Source organism: Alosa alosa, chromosome 12, assembly GCF_017589495.1.
Source record: "Alosa alosa isolate M-15738 ecotype Scorff River chromosome 12, AALO_Geno_1.1, whole genome shotgun sequence".
In the NCBI taxonomy this organism is placed as follows: domain Eukaryota; kingdom Metazoa; phylum Chordata; class Actinopteri; order Clupeiformes; family Clupeidae; genus Alosa; species Alosa alosa.
This window is the reverse complement of record NC_063200.1, coordinates 27,325,178-27,345,350: the sequence shown is the minus strand read 5'-3', so window position 1 is coordinate 27,345,350 and position 20,173 is coordinate 27,325,178. Positions and strand designations below refer to the sequence as shown.

Below are 20,173 nucleotides of genomic sequence, written 5' to 3'. Positions count from 1 at the left end.
TCTTCATCTCAGTGCTGCATAAGCAAGGACGTTCGGCCTATTGGGAAACCTGTCTAACAAATTCATTAAACAAACTCCTTGCTGACTTTTAAAGTACTTTTTCAGGCTCCGTGGAGAATTGTTGGTACCTGTAACGTGATTGGGATGGAGATAGTGTTAAGACACTTTAAATGGTGATAAAATAACCCCACTTGGCTAATGTTGTAGGAAACAGAAAATTGTCTGTTTTGCGCAAGTAATGCCCTATGGAGTTCATAAGTTAAGAATGGACATTAGGGGGTTGATATACTTCATTGTCCGTGCACACCCTCTTTCCAGTGACCTTACTCGCTTGCTGTTTCTCTCTTTCTCTATGGCATATTTCAGCTCTGTATGTGTAACTTATGGTACAAAGCTGTACTGCAGTGTCTGAGAGCAGCGTCTTGCATTCTTTGTGAAGAGTTCTGGAGATTTTTTTTCCTCAGGGAGTACGCTTAGACGTTGTTAGAATCCTAAAATGGTACACGTGCAGAATCCTGAATGACTACCAGAATGTTACATTTCTATTGATATATATTATATTGATATATGTATCTAGAGAACAGTTTATTCTCACTTGCAGTCATTGGTTAAATAAAAAAGATGTTTAAGGGATCAAAACAAACACCAAGCTATGGGGATGATTTCCTCCTCAAGGAGAATGTCAGTCAAGGCAAATCAATAGACCAGCAATAGACCCCAACCAGTGTCTCAGTATCTGCTGCATAGTCACATCAGTTATCACTGCATAGTCCACAAAATTTTAATCCCCAGAGCAAACAGCAACACTCCAAAGGTACATTTCTTGTGATGCACAACAAATATTTTTTATTCTGCGGACACTTTCCCCCACCTCCCTACATACAGTATCGCGTGCTTTGGCAAACCCAAAACCCAGGCATCTATTAAGCTGACAAACACACAACCCCGGCATCTATACGGCTCGCGTCGCCACCGCCGCCGCTCCTCTGCAGGGGCAAAAAGCACAAAGAGGGTTTTGTGCTTTCGCTGCACCGCCAAGAGCAATATTTTTATGTGGAAGCTATACCTGTCCACAGGCTTCCTGCTTCATGTAAAGGCTGCCTTATAAGCAAGATAAGACTGGTCTGGATGGCAGGAGGAGGAGGAAGAGAGGGGGGGGTGGCTGGGAGAAACGCCGCGTGATTTAAGGTTGCCGCGGGTCCGATCGCTCCGCATCCAGAGACCGGCTGTAATTAAAAGCCTTCAACTGTGCTTCTGTTTTCTCGCCTGCGGCCACACCAGACAGAGAGACAGAGAGAGATAGAGAGAAAGAGAGAGAGGGAGGGAAAGAGCGAGAGAGGGAGGGAGAGAGGGGAGTGCAAGAACTGTTGGTGAGACAACCAGTCTTCAGTCATGAAAGAGCTCAGTGTCTGCGTGCCAGTGACTGGCTCAGGAGTATAAACCTATGCACTGCTATACACACTGAGCCTGCAGTAGCACACACAAGCTTATAATCTGTTGTGTATGCACACACATAAACACACACATGCAAAGTGATATGGAAACAGACACAGACAGACACACATAAACACACCCTACATAGAACACACACATCTAACTTGACTGCAGTAGAAATAATTTGTACAACTTTGTCCATTGCTGGACTGATTAAAGCTATTTGTCAACAATCCAATTAAGCCCGTGGTGAGGCTTGGGTCTGACAGACTGGCGTAAGCGGCATTTCCAAATGCTTGGCGCTCTGCCTCGATCCTCCCTCGCTGCGTCTGTTTCAGTCTTGGTCTCCCAACAGCGATTAGAGAGATGAGAGGCAGCAGCAGCAGCGTGTGACAGTGGCCCTGTGGTCAGTTAAGCGCACCACATACTGTATAGGCGACGACGTGAGTGTGCAGACACTTTCTGTCACTTAGCCCACACGCACACCAGTGCCGAAATATTCAACTTACTAGCATTCAATTAACAATGCGCTAGACAAAAATAGAACTGAATCATAATGTACACAGTGGAGGAAAGGGGTTCCGCCGTGGTTTGTAAGGTTGTATTGAATTCAATGGAATCTAAAGTAATCGTCTGTTGAAAAGCAGTGTGCACCGCCGGAGTGACCGCCGGAGGAGGCCGTCGTGGCCATTCATCTACTGCCACTCCGTGTCCCCAACGCCAGGCTTCTGCTGTTGCTGTAACCACCAATGTGCTAGCCAACACTGACAAAGCACACAGCCGACAGCACCCGCAACGGGGCGGATAGGCTGTTTCCCTTGAACGCTCTCTATCTCTCTCTCTCTCTCTCTCTCTCTCTTCCTCTCATTATTTCTTCACTTTTCCTTTACTTTTTCTGCTTTCCATTTCTCTCAGTATTTCTTGGGTGCTCTTTCCCTGTCCAAGCAACTTTCTTTTTTTTGTTCTTCTCTCTCTCTCTCTCTCTTTTCTCTCTCTCTCTTGTTCAGTTGTATTTGTTTTATTTTTGTACCACCGGTCCACAAAGCCTATTTCGAAATGTGGCATTAAGCTGTCAGTGCAAATGTGGCGCCATGGACTTGCCTGGCTCCAGAGGTGGTGGGGGATAGGGGTGGGGTGGGGTGGCGATGGGAGGAGAGGAGAGCGGAGCTCAGGATGGAGGTAGGGTGGGGGTGAGAAGGGGATGGATGACTGTGAAGAAAAGAAAATGACTGCGGAGCACAGCTGGGGGAGAAAAAAAAACGACGGCGAGCTCCCACACGCTAAAGCAATTATGCGGCGCGTCCGCACTAACGGTGTCCGCCACGTTATGAGCCCCACAGCATGGAGGCGAGGGAGGATTACGATAATGCGCCGCCATCATTTTTACTACCCTCTCCATTGATGCTTTCCCCGTGTGTCTGAAAATTTCATCAACGACTCACTCTCTCTCTCTCTCTCTTTCCCCTCTTTTTCAATCCATCTCCTTCAATGTGTCTCTTGGCCAACCATCACCACTCTCCTCAATGTAAATAGATAGAACATTAAAGAGAGCTCTCTGTCTCTAGTTCTGGGTTTCCCTCCCTCCAGGGTTTTTCTATTCACATCTGTTTTTACTCTCTCTCTCTCTCTCTCTCTCTTTCTCTCTCTCTCTTTCTCCTGTCCTCACACTCTGTGGTTAATCGCAAGCTACAGACATTTATTCATCAAGACTCTGGCATGGGCCGACGCAAATGAATGTCATATCAAGTCTAAAGAGACAGCAATACGCTAACACCTTAGTGCAGATGCATTTAGCAGATGCCGCCGTTCTCCCAACCACAACTGGAGCCAACAAACCCCGCTAAGCTGTGTTGTTCATTCAGGGAAGGCCTCAACCACTGTTGTGTAAAACAACGCATCAAAACCAGAGTTTCAATCACTGTGGAGCGCTGCGAAACACCGCACTAACCTCCGTTTGAACTCAGGCCGTTCTCCAGCGCAGGGGGGGTCGCAGAGTTCAGCTCAGTCAAAGGCATTCTAGGCGCCTGACTATCCTACCTCGAACACATTGGTGAATGTCTCCATCTAGTGCACACAACGACAACGACATCTCCGCTTAGTCCCTCCTTCATGGAACGTTGCCTGAGTCGCTACTATGATCAGTGAGGCCCACGGGGGAAATGACACTATTGAAGGATTACGCTCTTTATTGGTAGAGCGAGCGCGGAGAGAAGCATTTGTTACAGTAGTACAGATTATGGGTGAAACAGGAATGCACTAGTGAAAGAGTCTCTGCCATTAGGCCTTTTCAATTTTAATAGGCTCAGACAGCTGATTTAAGAATAAGTAATTAAGTGTTTTGAGGGAGTGTAATTAGATTCACTTAAAAATAACTGAATGCTTAATACTATAATTCACATCTCCTAATTGGTGTGGTTCGAAAAAAAAATAGTTTTCCCCATTTTTAAGAAGTCACTAAGAAAATTACACACAATGTCTTTCATAAACGAGTCACATAAGCCATTTTGTGTCATTTATGGGTCTATTTTGGCCGTAGTGGTTGTAATTGAGTTTCATTAGCTTTCCCATCAAAGCTGACTCATACAGTTGCAGATGAAGCATAGGTATGAAAGGCTGCGGAGTTCATATTTCATTTACTTTTACTGCCTCTGGCTTTTAATGTTTTAAGTGCTCTTTAGATGGAAGGAGTGCAGTGGCTCCACCTGTTGTGAAAAGTACAGCGTTCTTTAACGTTCTCTTGAGAAGAAACTTATTATACCTCTTTGGGTTTAGTTCATTTTAAACATTTTAAAAGGTTTCAAATAACTTACCAGCACTTACATCCTCTGGTATGTAGACCTTCTGGGAAGATCTGTCACATTACATCTCTGCTGGAGGAAGACAGACATATGAACACAGAAGATGCTTGGCAGCAACATTTTTAACTGAGTGGTAATTGATAATAGTTAAAGGATAATTCCGGTATTTAGCACTTTGAGTCCATTTTCTGGTTTGTTTTTTTGATGAACTAGAGGGTAGACACCGAAATTTTGACGATGGGTCCTGTTTCAACTTTCTGACTTGTTTTAAATTGCCTTTGACTGTTTAGCAGGGTTATCAAACAGGCACGTTCCTTAATCTGTGTTTCGATGAAATAGGCCCAAATGTTCTGTATGGCGACCCAGACCCCCACCACACACACACACACTCGGGATGGGCTCTCTACCAACAAATACTGACAAATTCTCCAGTCAACCCTCCTTGTTGCTGTGGCTGTTTATCCTATGGGCACCAACAAATACTAACAAGTACCAGCAAATTCTTTTGTCATTCGCCTTTGTTGCTGTGGCCGTTTACGATCCAAACAGCAACATAACCGGACAAACCTCAAGACCTTGATGAGGGTCACCCACAATTAAAAACAAACACCAAGAAATTCTTCAGTCAGTCATCTTCACTACTGTGGCCATTTATGATCCGATCAGCAACATACATAACCAAACAAGATAGCCCTTGATGCAGGCACCAACAAATTCTTCTCCAAATTCTTTGCACTATTTGTCTCTCAGCAAGGTCACTGAAGGTTAATGACGTGATCTGCTTGAATTCCCAAGACTGGATGAATGATTCAGATTCTTTTGATGCAAATTGTCTCTGCAATGTAGTCTTGCCAAAGCTGCTTATAGCTTGTGTATAACTGATGCTGAGGTGGTGCTGTTAAGTCTATCTACATAGACTGTCCGATGCCACTACCTGCCATGATTGGTCTGGGATGTAATGTGGTATCATGAGTGCTTTAGGGTTTGCCGGTTGGTGTTCTTGACATGTGCTGCAATTCCTTAACCATGTTCTCCATGCACTTGGACATTACAGGCCAAAACATGATGTTACATTATTGTTCTTTTGTGTTGCTGTGTCTTCTTTGTCTGCCTTTTTCCATGCCCATGTGGCCTGCATGGATCTTTTTCAGCATCTTGTCTCTGAAGCTGGTGGGAATGATGATTTTTCTCTTCCTTGAAGAAACATCCGTTCATTTTGGACAGTTTGTCTCTTTGGTTCCAGAACTCACTCACGCTCTGAGGGCACTTTTTTTCTCTCCTCAGGCCATCCGTCTTGAGGGATTTCCCCCAACAATGGGAGCTGTTTGTCCTTCTTTTCAGCTTGAATGTCTTTTATCCAATCATTGTTCACTGGCAAGCTGCTGTGCAATGTATGCATCTGTACATCCATCCCTTTGCTGAGGCTGGTGTTGTGAGCCCTATGTGCTTTTCTAAAGTGTGTCAGCTACAGTCCACTGTCTTTACTGGGATGGTGAGTGATTGTGAAGTTGTATTTTTGAAGCTGGTGGGTCATTCTCTGTAGCCTCGGATGGATTGCGGCCAGTGGCTTCCTCATAATCCTCTCAACTTAAAAAATGTCTATTCACAATTCACATTCAATGTACTTTTGTGTCCACCAGTAATGTGGGACCTAATTGGCTTGTTTCTGAAAATGTGTCCGTAAGTGATAAAAACATGCATTGTGTTAATACCAGCATGCATCATGTTCAGCCAGATCTGCGTAGCACTGCATGAAGTACAATGGGCCTAATCCATACAGTAGGAATGTGATGCCACTGCCCATACAGATGCCTCATCATTTTATCTAAATGTTCCACCCCACACACTCAGACACACACATATGTGCACGCACACACACACACACACACACACACACACACACACACACACAGAGAGAGAGAAACAAAAGAGAGAGACACTACAAAAACCCACATGTCTCAGCCATATATATCTCCCTTGTGTTTAGGTTTCTAGTCAGTCTTTGTATAACACTGCTCCCGTCCCAATATCAAAAGGAAATGGTAGTATGACAGTGAGACAAAAATGTGACATTGTTTGGGAATTAACCTGCACTCTGCTGAAGGTATCCTGGGCTTCCACATAGGCCTACAGTACTTGGATTTCCCCAGTGCACATAGCATACACTTGACCATTTGAACAACAGAGGGCAGCAGATGTTTGTATGGACATGGTGAATGCTCTCCAAAACTGTCCACACACACAGCCAAAAGTTTTAAAAAGCTGACAGGCCTACCGTACACATTAGCCTGTTTGTTTCTCTGTACGCTGACAGGTTGCTTAATCATTGTGAAACAATTACGTTTTTAAGCCATAATTCACAAGAAAAATTGGACAACGTGTATGCACTGTTAATAAAAATTTTGACGTGCGTCAAGTCCGCCTTTGCGCATAGCCTCCCAACGAGGTCGGTGGCTCACAGTGAAGGGCCTGGCAAGCTTACCAGCAGACTGCATGCTGAGATGCGGCACAGATTTGTAGGAGAGCACGGCCAGTCGAAGGCCGCTTCTGTGGGGGAGGAGTCCAGCCTGCTCGGATCCCCCCGCATATTATGTGCCCTCGCAGCGGCTGACTGTAGGCAGTGAGTCAGAGGGGTGTTGCCCAGGACTCAAATACGCAGACGCCCAGCCCTAGCGACACTATTTCTTTCTGCAGCTAAATCTCTCCCATTCCCCCGAAGTTTTTAGTTTTGTTGCGGCTCCTGCTCTCACACACTCGAAACAGCAAACGCGAGGTAAGAGTGTTTTGCTTGAACTACCCCGTTAACATTTGTCTGTTACTATGTGATGCTTTGGTGCAGGCTAATCAATTCATTGTTTGCCTGTGTGAAACACATGAAGGATAAACTTACCACTTATTCCACCGATTTTGATATTTTGAGTCATGAGCAACTTTACCTGAAATACGTTCGCACATGGACATGCAGACGTAAGCTATTGTAGCCTTAACCATTTTCTGTCACTCTGTCACTCTGTCTTGTCCTGAACTTGAAACCATAGGCAACAGATAATGTTAGGATACATACAGCTACGTCGAAAAGCAGTCGAAAAACTCATCAAAGTTGTTTGTAACATGCTTATCAGAGCAAGGCATTGGACCAGGACAGTCAAGTCCATATATGGAGAACACTAAGAAAAATGGTCAGGAATGACAAAAGAAGCGAATTAGATGAGGATAAGATGGATATGCAGCCTAGCTTGTGATAGGATGATGAGCAGAAGGGTTTGCCTGCCCATGACAGATCTGTTACAACACTGTTGTTACACCTCAATAACTTGCCCAGGCCTGCAGCTGTATTATAATGTTTCAGTCATAATGTTTACAGTAAAGTTAAAGTGGGATAATATGTGGTGTTGCATCAGGTTTCTTTGAAAACTGCTGCCAATCAACAAAGACCAGAACTATCCGTTTTAGAAATACCTTTTACACACTCTGCAAGTACATCTTTCCATGCTCACAGCGTGGAAACTTATTGAGCCGTAAGAGTCTGATATATTAACATCGGGGCAGAGAGTACAGTGAAATGGAAAAAACACATAGGCCAGACATCTGTCAGGTAACAGCTGGGGTTGATCCGGCCCTGATCGATCAAGGCCGCATTTGTTCCACAGTGTGTGCCTGTCAGGGTGGTGTAGATCTGACCACACCCTCTAGGCCTACACTAACATTTACTTCAATTTATATCTGAAAATATGTGAGGGATTAGACAGTAGACTAATTTATTATGTTTATCCATTCAGCTTTTTTTGAGGAGAAACAGTGGAAGTCTAGCCTAGGCAATATCATATCAGCAAGAGTGAAATCAAATGCTTAATGTGATACCACTGCAAGTGTGAGAGCAATTCATAGCTTCCTGCATAGGCGACTGGCATATGAAAATGTTTTGTTGCCATAGAAACAGACAGTAACAAACATAATCTCAGTCATTTACACATCTCCAGCCTCTGTCACTAAATATACCCATGATGAACAAAACAGGAAGTTGGTGCCCCTACACAAGACTTGCCTAACAGAAGCACAGTCAGTTTCTCTTTTAGTATGAAAAAGTAATTCTAGATTGTTATGGCAACTGTAATGGCAACTGTTATGGCAACTGTATGGCAACTTATTTCGAATATGTACATGTATTAAGAAAAGTGGATCATTGGTTAGGATGATTAGATCTTAACTGTATTGCAGGTAACGTTGCCTTGTTAAAATAATTTCAACTTACAGCCGAAGTCACAATGTTCAAGTGATGGCTGTGAAAACTCCCCCAAACATAGATAGGAAACTCCTGTGGGACATGTCTGAAACTCGCAGCCACTTGTTCCTTATCAGAGCCTGGGGCTGGCTCCTGAAACTGCACTTGTGTGTAACAGTTTGATACAGATAGCCCCACTGCATGTTGGATGGGGTGAACAGGACAGGCGATATGAGGCGATGTGTGCTTGTGGATGGGTGCAGGCAGGCCCATATGCATTCCGGAATGAGACAGACAGATGGAGGGGGTTGGTGGGAGGCGGCCAAACAGCTGTGCGAAAGGGCTGTGGAACTTATGCAAAACCTCACCAGGCCTCTAATCTTCTTGAACCAACCTGAGCTCAGCAGGCAGTCTGAAACAATGACTGGTTCTCTGCGCAGTGATGGTTACTGAGTATGCATGGATGAATGGATGTTTTTTTGCTTCCTCATCCTGGGAGAAAGCAAAGCAGAGCCACAGAAATGCAAAGCAGCCATCCCATTCCAACAAACATGCTAATAAAAACCCCCAAACCACCCCACTGGCTCTCGGCTCGACAAAATCCGTCTCTACAGACCTTGAAGGCAGACAACACAAACACATAAACAACTCACTGACTGCAGCAAACAGCAAACATGTTATTGGCCTAGTCCATCACACTTTTTTTTGAAGGGCGATTTGCAGTGAATAAAAGTCAATACTCGCTAGAAAAAAAAATATTTTGACTTGGCTCACACCTGTTTTCAGGTTTACCTTTGCATTGCACAGGCTACGATTGTCAATGTAAGTGAACCATTACGGGCGGGTCAGACTAAATATTTGCAGGTAATGTTGAGGGTACTTCCTGTTGAGTCAGACGTAACAGCTGTCAGCTGAGGTAGCCAGAGTGGCTGTGATCAAAGCGACTGGAGGCCTTGTCGTTTTCTGCTGACCAGAGCTTTTGTGTCCATGTATGGATGCAGGCAGGACTTTAATGAGGCTGTAAAATATGGTGCATCCTACTCGCTATGTCTGTCTGAAGTGAAGGGCACCTTTTGTTTGCCTGTGAGTGTGTGTGTGTGTGTGTGTGTGTGTGTGTGTGTGTGTGTGTGCAATATGTGTGTGTGTGCAATAGAGAGAGGCTAAAGACCCCATGCTGAGGATTTAGTTGTTTAGTAAGGTAAGGACAGAAAGGAAGCCTCTTACATTGCTCTCTCACTCTCTCTCTCTCTCTCTCACGCACACACACACTTGGAGAGGAAGTTTGGATGGAGAAGATGAGTCATCCTGGAAATACCACCGGGCTGAGGATTCTTAAATGCTTGTGTTAAATCTTCTCCACAGACTTCTGGCTGACCTAAACAGTTCAACAGCACTGGACACCACTATGATGTCAGCCATTTGATTTAAGGACTCTGTTATTCCCCAGAGCAATCATTAGAACCAAACCAATAGATATTTCCATTGGTTGGTCCAAGATATCCAGAAAACATGATATGTCAGGCTTTCAAGCAGACATATCTGCCTTTTGACTGTAAATAACAGTAAACCTGTGCTGCTGCACATTATGTAGGCTTTGTGCTACTGTAATGCACACAGAGGTATGTGTTATGCAATTATTTTTGGAGTATCAAGTATGTAACAGTATCTTTTTGTCCTTAGATGAACAGAGAAAGTTGGCAGCAAATATTGCTCAATATGTAAGAAACAATCTTAGATAAAACATTTGAATCATCACACACAATAGGAAGCAAACCCCCACACACACACACACACACACACACACACTCATTTCTATGGTATGTAATTATTTAGCTGAGGGCCATTCTTCGTAGTTGAAGTTCTTTTTATCCCAGTGCCAGCAAAGATAACCTATTGGCTGATAAAGTCATGTCTTGTTTCCTTCTCAACTCTGAAAACTCTTGATTCCAAAACTCAAATCACAGAACATAAAACACAAATCTTGTTATCAGCTTACAGTCATATACATGCAGTGCATATTGACATGGACCTGGACCTCGACAGCTGCAGACAGGTTGTAGAAAGATTCCTTTCCTAGTTCCTTTTGCTGACAAGAAATACAAATCATTTCCTGTACAAAACATAATGCACAAGTGATACTTCAACTGCAAATGCAGTGAAATAATATTAGAATGAGAGTGTGTTCCAGTCATACATACTGACTAGCTGCTGTGGCATGATTTGACTCTGCTAGTGTGAGTAGCGAGGACCTGCGGTTAGGTGAGGGGTTAATATGAGTCAGAGGCATGAGGATGCTCGTCACCCAGGGCCCCCTGTCATGGCTGAGTGGCCACAGTGCGGGTGGGTGGTGGGCAGTGGGCTGGTATGGCTCAGGGGCAGGCCTATCCCTGCTGGCTCCTCCCCACTCATTCTCCTCCTCCTCCTCCTCCTCCTCCTCCTCATGTGCCAGTGAGACAAGTACCAGAAGTCATGTGACCGCACAACGCTATTTATATCCCCAGCCAGGAGCTCTCTCTCTAGCTGTCTCTGGGTCTGTGTGTGTGTGTGTGTGTGTGTCTGAGACAGTCTGTCTGCTACCCTATTTTCTGTGCTGTCCTTATTAACAGTGCAACAGATTAAACTATGAGGGATGTGAGTTGACTAGTGTTGTCAGTTTTAGTATACCCTCATGTTGATCATAATTGCTAACTTATCATTTGGACCTGTGTATGTGTGTGTTTGTGTATGTGTGTGTCCCTGTCACTCTGGTTGCTATGTGACATGTTTTTTTTAACATTCCTGAAAATGTAATTAGCTGTAAACAATGCTGTTTGGACTGTCACATGGAAAAAGTTGCTTGGTCCTCTTTGCCTCCTGTATCTTGTGTTTATCACTTCAGTCACTTGTACTTTTTCAACACACATCAGAGTTGAGGATGTCCCCACATATGAACTCCTGTGTGTCTCAGGCACTGACAAGTGCACTGGCAAGCGCATGGTGGGCGTAGTAGAGTAGTACAGGTCATTTCACTGGTCAGCCCAAATTTGAGAATTGTGAGTCTGTACTAGCCTGGCGGGCCATCCTATATCATTGAAATGTATAGTCTGGAATCGAACCATTCACCTCGCTTAATCCAAGGGGCGGGCAGAGAATTGTCTTTCAAACTGCCTAGGCATGCAATAGGCCAGCGCTACGACCATATCCGTATCCGGTCGGCAAAACGGCAAATACATCCTTCTTTGAAAGGAATGACAAGTGCATTGTGTTGCTCAACTTTCAAAGAAAAGCACAAGTCCAACTCCTCCAAAGTTGACGCCAACGCCGATTCAAACAACCGCTCTTCGTTCGCCATAGCCACCTTCCTTGTTGTTCACTGTCGCAGGACTGTCGATATCCTGTTAAGCCCGCCTTAAGACTCTCTAACAAAATAGAGCGCTGTGGTTGGATGACGTCCATGGCGTCAGCCAATAGAAATCCCTATGGTTTGGTACTAGACGTACAGGCTGAGCAAATTAATTTGCCGCCGCTAGGGTGCGTCTAGATTTCTAGGCTAAGTCTGTACCACTTTGGATTAATATCAGTCACCTTTACCTTTGACAAAAATGCCTAGCAAGTCCTCAATTTATAATCGAGGTGATTATATCAGAAGCTTTGTTTCACTGTTCCTCCTAAACAAAACAAACCTCCCAAACAAAATATACTGTATTCTTCAGACTTGAGGAACTGGGCACTGAACAGTACTCCTTTCACGATGCTGTTTGGAATCCCGCACTCATGAAACCAGGGTTGCCAACCGTTCCGTAAAATATGGAATCGTCATATTTAGTGTTCCATATTGAACTGATACGGAACGCATTTTGTTCCGTATTATTGAGAATCAACATCATCAGTATAATAAGTTAGACCATGAACAAAGAATGCACGATTCGTATGAGATAAAGGGAAACGTTTATCCCTATGTGGGCCTTATGACAGAAATAATTCTGGGCCCCCCAAAATGCTAGATATACTATACTATATACTATCTTGAATTTCCCCTGGGGATCAATAAAGTATCTATCTATCTAGTATACTATAAAAATATACTACATTAATTGATTATAGCATATTACACAGCCTAAAAGGTGACACCTGTTAAACTCACCTCAGCATGACATTTACTGAAGGTAAAAAATGTATACACCAAAAGATGAAAACCCAATACAGGATGGGACATGAAACTAGCTGTAAGAGCTACGTGACTACATGCACAGACTATGTGACAGTATGCACAAAATGAAAGCAATTATAGAACCACAGGCTTCCTATTTGTGTGTGTGTGAAAGAGAGAGAGAGACTGTATATCTGGTCACTAGTTTTCTAACTCCTCTAACTTACAACTGTGTGACTACATAAAGAGACTGTGACTGCATGCACAAATGCACAAATTCAAATGAAACATAGAACCACAGTCTTCCTATTTGTGTGACTAGCTGCTGTGCCCCGTTCCTTATTTTAATATCAGAAAGTTGGCAACCCTATATGAAACCCTCTAGAGTTTGTGAATCCCATAGTTAATCCCATCCTGTTAATAGTTCATTAGATGAGTTCCCAACACAAGTAGCCCTCAGATTGCTTCAAATTTGCTTCATAACAGCTTGGCTGCTACCGCCAGTGAGACTGTTGGGTCTGAGGAATGGTTTTGGCCCCCTTTCAAATGCCCTCCCTGCCAGGCACACCCGACAGCTGCATGCCACTCACAAACAGCCACTCTGTTAGCACTGTGGCTGGCTGCTGACATATCTCAGCTTCATTAAAGAAAGAAAGAAAGAAAGAGAGAGAGATGTTATATCTGGCCTTTGAATTCCCACTTAATCAAAGCGTGATGTTTGAAATAATATCTCGACACCCGCGACCGACACCCTTGGTGGGTTAATTACGTGTCTCTGTCTGTGAGATGAGAGAGGCAGGGGAGAGCACTTCATCACACACTGCTCACGCTCCCACGACGTTCGCTATGCTAATCTTCCTGGGTGCATCTGACAGGAGGCTTTGATGAGCCAACTGACAGCAGCAGAGCAAAGGCCCGTGCTCCCTATCTATCTACCTGTCCCTCTTTCTCTCTATCTATCTGTCGCTCTATCTCTATCAGTCTCTCACCATTTCTCTCTTCCTCTCTCTCTCTCTCTGTGAGCGTGTTTACATGCACTTCAGTATCCCGGTTATTATCGGGATTTTAAAGTATCCCGGTTTTGTGTTTGCACATGTAAACATCATATTCCGATTTCAGAAACCCGGATAAGCCGTTCACTTGCCCTGTGCTGTGGCTCACTTTATCCAGTGAGCATGCTCACTTGGGCTGCTGTTCCCACGCAGGTTTAAATTAAGTTCCAAAGGTACTAGGGAGTTAGGAACTCGGCCCCAGAGGACAGCCCCAGGAATTCAGAACCACAGGCCAAGAGGAGCCCAAATTGTTTTTTACACAAGCTTTCCATTTAGAATTCCCATGTGATTAGGAGTGAATCTATTTGGTGTTTGCATCAGATTTGTTTTGTTAGTGTAACCTAGACAAAATTCAAACAGTGGGCTTCAGACATAACGGTAATATACCTGACAACGGAAGCCTTAGTATGTTTTAAATCTTACTGTGAAAGTTAATCTATGGGAAATATGGTCTTTGCTGCACTAGACAGCCATCATAGTACAGCGGCTAAAGGCCCATTCACACCAAAAACGATAGCGATAACGATAACTATAAATAAAAATCATTCTCGTTAATATGAATGACGACGTTCACACATAAACTATAACGATAACGACATGAAGAACGATATTGTTGGGGATCACTTTCAGAGCGATTTTTACAACGATAAAATGCTAATAGCCAATCAGAACCCATCGAATTTTAGCCCTCACATTTATTAACACAATGTGAGACTTTGTTTATCGTTGTTCAGTGTGAACGCTTTTATCGTTATGGTTATAGTTATAGTTATCGTTATCGTTCTTGGTGTGAATGGGCCTTAAGGCCAGATTTTTACCTGAATCGTTCAGTTTTTGCAGAAAGCACGAAACTTGGTACAGTTATACTACTACCCCTAGTGATCAAAAATTGAAATGGACCCCAACACATAGCGCCCCCTATTGGCTCCTATCTTGACTTCAAATATGGCCACCAAAATATGCCCTTTTTTCTACATTTATAATGCTATGCAGCTTTTAGCTTTTAGCACCCTGAGCACATGTGACGTCTGAATATGTCTTGGAGAATGCAAAGCTGCCTGCAACATCATTCAGCATGACTGGTTTGGTGGTGGGCCAGTGATGGTCTGGGGAGGGATATCCTTGGAAAGACACATTTTTTTCAGTCTTAGATTTTGGGGGTCTTTGAATTCAGTCCTCTGTGGATTGGTAAGAAACAGACTTTTCATTCCCAAATAACTGCCCAGCGGCATCCTTTAGCATTTCCTAACATATTACCCAGTCCATATCCCCTGTTTAAATCTTACCTCACAGGACGCCTTGTTTAAATGTGCTCATGGCTTGGACAGCTGTCTGCACCTCACCATCTCACCACAGGGGTCCCCAGGGCTCAGTACTGGGCCCCTTCTCTTTGCTATCCACACCACTTCTTTTGGGACAGATTATCCGTTAGCGCACAGCTTCTCATACCACCGCTATGCAGACTTACACACAGCTCTATCTGTTCTTTCCACTTGATGACCCCTTGGTCTCGGCACGGATCTCGGATTGCCTCTCAGACATATCTACATGGATGAAGACACACTCACCTCCCAGCTAAACCTACTATACATCGTGACATCAACATCAAAATTGACTCAAGAAATTTAGGAGTCGTTCTTGACAACCAACTAACCTTCTTTGATCATGTTGCCTCGGTCGCCCTGTCATGCCGTTTCACACTCTACAACATATGGAAAATCAGGAGACTTGACTCAAGATGCTACCCAACTCCTGGCACAGGCAAGTCACAGTGAAACCCCTTCAGATGATCCAGAACGCGCCGGCGCGTCTGGTCTACAATCAACCCAAAAGGGCACACTGGCTACTATGGCCGCCCATATCAAATTCAAGTCTCTAACGCTTGCCTACAAAGTAGTCTCCAGTTCTGGCATGGGCATACCTCCCATCTGTTGCGCTCCTCAGACAAATAACGCGCCACGCTAAGGTCAATCCAAACTTTTACCAGTTCCTACTAGAGCAAGGGCATCCCTCTCCATCTTCAAAAAAACTCCTGAAGACCCAACTCCAGAGAATATCTCATCTCGTAGCACAACTTACAACTAGATAATTCTAGCACTTACCACCTGACTAAAACTGACACTTGACTGTATAACAACAGCACTCACTGATGCACCTTTTCCTATTGTTTTCTACCTTTTTGAATTGTTTTAAATTGTTCTACAATTGTTGAGAAAATTGTTTTAAAAGCTTTAAACTGTTTACCAGGTTGTAAGTCGCTTTGGTTAAAAATGCGTCAGCCAAATGTAATGTAATGTAGATGTCCAGCATGATGTTTTTTCCCCATTGAGATCTGATGTGTTTCATTTTTTAAAGTGTATAATTTTTTCAGCAGTAAGAGTTAAGGTTTGCTCAGAAAGAGAAGGTAGAAAATATAGAATTTCTGGCTTATTTTCTTACACGGTGGCCATATTGAAATCTTACCAGATTATATTTGATACCTCATATATTATTGAGGTTGTGATAAAATGACTTTTGTTTTTGAATGATATTTCTATCATGAATAACAATAGAGATGGTCTATATTTTCACATTTGGTATCCGCCATATTGGATTTCAAAATGGTCAACATTAGGTTTGTTTGTAAATCATGTCAATAGCTTCCTTGACCCTAAAAGTTAAGTGTTAGAACTTAAAAGACAATTTTTATCTTGCTTAATTTTGAAGCTGTATCAACAATTATATTAGGAATGGTGGCCATATTTGAATTCAAAATGGTGGCCACTAGGGGGGCTATGTGTTGGGGTCCATTTTAATTTTTGATCACTAGGGGTAGTAGTATAACTGTGCCAAGTTTCATGCTTTCTGCAAAAACTGAACGATTCCAGTGCTTAGCCGCTGTACTATCAGTGAATTAGAGAAAATTTATGGCTTTGAAGATACCTTCCTCTTGCTGTGCCATTTACAAGATGTTCGTGTGGTTACATATTAACTACATCAGAAATCAATGTGATGTTTATGGCAAGAGTGTGAGCAGATGTAGGAAATGGTTGGCAAGGGAACCAGAGTTGTCAAACAATGGCAAACCAAATCTATAACCACAGAAAATCATCATCATACCCCAATGACTCATACTGTACTGTGCACTTACATGCACTGACACACACACACACACACACAAGCACACACACTTAGCCCCAGATATCTTCAACTTCAAGAATATTAAGCTAGTTAGACTACATGACCAGAAACCATAACTGTTCCCAAGCATCATCGATTGACTTAGTGCCACTTGAAGAGCATCAGCATGTATTCAGCAGCAGGCCACCTAATGACGGCACAGGGAGACAGATGAGACGCTCCTCAGGGTGGGATCAGCACCAGACATCAAAGGAGCAATAGAGGAAGACAAAAAGGGGAACACCTCTAAGGGAACTGCCGTTTTCAGACGTACCAATGTCTTCCCTTCGAGTCCACTTCCCTTTCTTTTTTTTTTTTTTGGTGGGGGGACACCACAGGAGAGCTGTATACGTATATGTGTGTGTGTGTGTGTGTACATAGTTGTGTGAGTCGGAAAGAAAGACTGACACATCAGCTCCGTTGGGAAGGCCTGTTTTTGTCAGGAAGTTCCTCATGAACCACAGCACCGCAGAAGTACGCCCTGGTTCTCCTCACTCAAGTAAAGGATGAAAAGGGAACGCGACGAGATTCTCTCTTTTCCACAGAGAGTTGTGTTTACTTGCTCACTCAGTGGACCTACTCAACGAGGGGAGGCAAGAGAGGGCTGGAATGTAAACCGGAGACTTTAATTGCTTCACAATGTGCACAGACACACACACAAGAGTTTACGAGGGTCTCTTAGAGCCCAGTCTGTAAGGAACTACACCATTTCATTTGTGCACGTCTCTTTCTGAATCGCTAGTCGTGCGGTTTGCTGTTGATGAAACAGAGTAGTGGTAAGGTCGTATCTATTGTGTGTGTGTGTGGGTGTGTGGTTTCTGTTTTTGACAATCTTATCAGGTTATTGAGATGCACACTTCCCTCCCCTGGTCATGCTTGGTCTGCTCAAATGAAATATGTCACGCAAAACTCATAAAACCACACATGAGTGTGTGAACTTTGGACTGGACAAAGTATATAACTCACACTGAACAAATTCCAAATCATAGGGTTACCCAGACTGGGATTCCCTTACATTTTTCACATTCTTTAGAAATCTGTTCACACTTTCTGCAGTGGCTTGAATGTTAGCTTTAGTGTCTCTCTCTGCACTATGTCTGGGCTGCTGGATGTTGAGAGGGAGGGCGGTCGGCAACTTGACTCTCCTGCTCCCACACATCTCCTAAGAGCTAATACTGCTGCCATAATACATGATCGTGAGGTGAAGAAATGAGCATTTGAGACACGTTAATGTGTAACATGAAGGAGAAAGAAATGAGATAAGAAATGAGAGCAAAGTTTAAGAGCCGTGTAAAAGTGAAACTAATGGTGATGCGGGAAACATCACACAGACAGGTCAAAACAGAAAGAACTGATTAAAAAATGATAGATACTGTAAAAAGAAAGAACAGAGAGAGAGAGAGAGTATGTGGTGAAGAGAAGTCTAACTGTTTGGACGAGTGACTCATGGCCCAGGCATGCTAGCCCCCCCTCACGCTTGTCAGAGCTGGACCAACTGGCCCCTGCGTGGGCACCTTCCTCAGGCCTCACACCTGTCCTCACGCCTGTCACCGCTCACAGCTGGCAAGATGAAAGCCAATGCACTATTTGTACGTCTGAGTGTGTGTGAGTAGTTTTCGTCAAGTGCTGTCAGACAGAGTGCGAGTTTGTGTGTGTGTGTGTGTGTAGTGTGAATACAGTATATGAAAGAGAAAAAGACAGAGAGTATGGCAGGCAAGTATTCATATTTTAAAAGGTGCAGGTGTGTGTGTGTGTTGTGTGTGTGTGTCTGTGTGTGTATGTAAGGGTATCTTGGCCCTGGCTCATAGTTCTTCCCTTTCCTGTATGCCCTGTATGTGAGCAAAGGGGGAAACACCCAGCACCAATGTTGTATGTGCGCGCTCATGTGTGTGTGTGTGTGTGCAGGCCGGTCAAGCCCCTTGTGCAGATTCAGCTGATAACTATCTCTTGTTATTCCACCCATGAGCAATACAAAGCCTGTAGCATGACTCATTACTCATGATCTAAACATTACTTACGGGTCAGTTAGGCTGGAGCTGTTGGAAGGTCTCCATAGACTTAGGGGTGCACGCAATCAAGGATGAAGGTTAGAAATGTAGGCCGAAAGTTTACATCTGATGGTCAAAGGTCCAGACTTTTATTTAAATATATATATGTATTGGTTTTCAAATTTTCATCCCACAACAGAAGTTTAGATCAAATAAGGAAATCCCTACATCCACCCACCCACCCAAGCAGGCATTACAAGGTACATGTATATGTGTATACCAATTAGAGATGTAACGGTATGAAAATTTAGCATGACGATTATAGTGACCAAAATTATCACGGTTATCAGTATTATCGCGGTATTTTCAAATGTGCTGAAAATGTTTCTAAGCTTACCACCAATGATGCACAGAGCTGATAATTGGCCAGTCCTGCATGCACATTAGCAACAAAACTGACAACAAAATAGCATAGTGTTGTCAGAAAAGTGGTGTTGCTCCTTTAATAGCAAAAGGCTCCCTTTTTTTACTCGGTGCATGTTAGTGCAGAGGGAGAGAGAAAACGCATACGCAAAACTAATAGAAGTTAGATGGGGTGGCGACTGAGGTAAAGTTATTGAATTGTTGGTCACTAATAAAGCTGCAACTCCTTTGATTGAAGCTGCATTTTGTGCGTGCCTGTTGCTCACAACTAGCCTACCATAACGGAGAGCCAGGACGATTTAATTTTTTTTTAATTAAACTGTAATTTACAAAGAGATAGTGCCACACTTAAAGCTAATATTTTGTCACTAGCAACCTACATCTGTCCTGTCAAATACAGTGGCATTTTCAGCTCTAAACAAAACTGTTTAGGAATTATATCAACAAAAGTGAAACATGTGTAATGTTTCATTCGTCCCTCCTGGTCGGGATAAATGAAACAGGCATGGGAGACAAGAAAAAACATACAGTTAAAAACTAGCCGTAAACTTCCGACAATCCGCCACGAGTGTTTATCACAACAAACTTCCAATATGCAGTAGGCAGCTGTATGTAATCAGACGAGTGGTAAAAAAGTTAAAATGCTCAAAAGTATTATGCCACTTATCCTATACATTTGGTAGATTCAACGGAGAACCATTCTTGTCAGAGTAGGCCTGCGAAACCCAGAGTGGGTTTGCTCTCTGTTACAGAATAGAGGGGAGGGGGTGGGGGGTTGTTAGTCATAGAGGTCCAGGAAAGGCCTCTAAATTTTATCAAAAGTATGTGAAGAGGCCCCGGCCATGGCGCGACTGGCTGGGGCACCTGCACCGTACGCCGGCGACCCGGGTTCGATTCCCACCCCGTGGTCCCCTCAAGATCCCACCCCGACTCTCTCTCCCACTCGCTTCCTGTCATTCTCTACTGTC

At 43.7% G+C, this 20,173-nt stretch overlaps 1 protein-coding gene across 2 annotated transcripts in view; it reads left to right on the top strand.

The window, feature by feature from the left end:
- Window positions 1–6,769: 6,769 nt before the first annotated feature.
- gsna (gelsolin a) overlaps window positions 6,770–20,173 on the top strand; it is a 30,318-nt gene continuing 16,914 nt past the window's right edge. Inside the window, exon 1 of one of the 2 annotated variants that reach the window (XM_048258421.1) lies at window positions 6,770–7,005. The gene's annotated coding sequence lies outside the window, so the exon portion shown is untranslated. The remainder of the gene's footprint in view (window positions 7,006–20,173) is intronic. The other variant, XM_048258422.1, reaches the window with a different exon arrangement.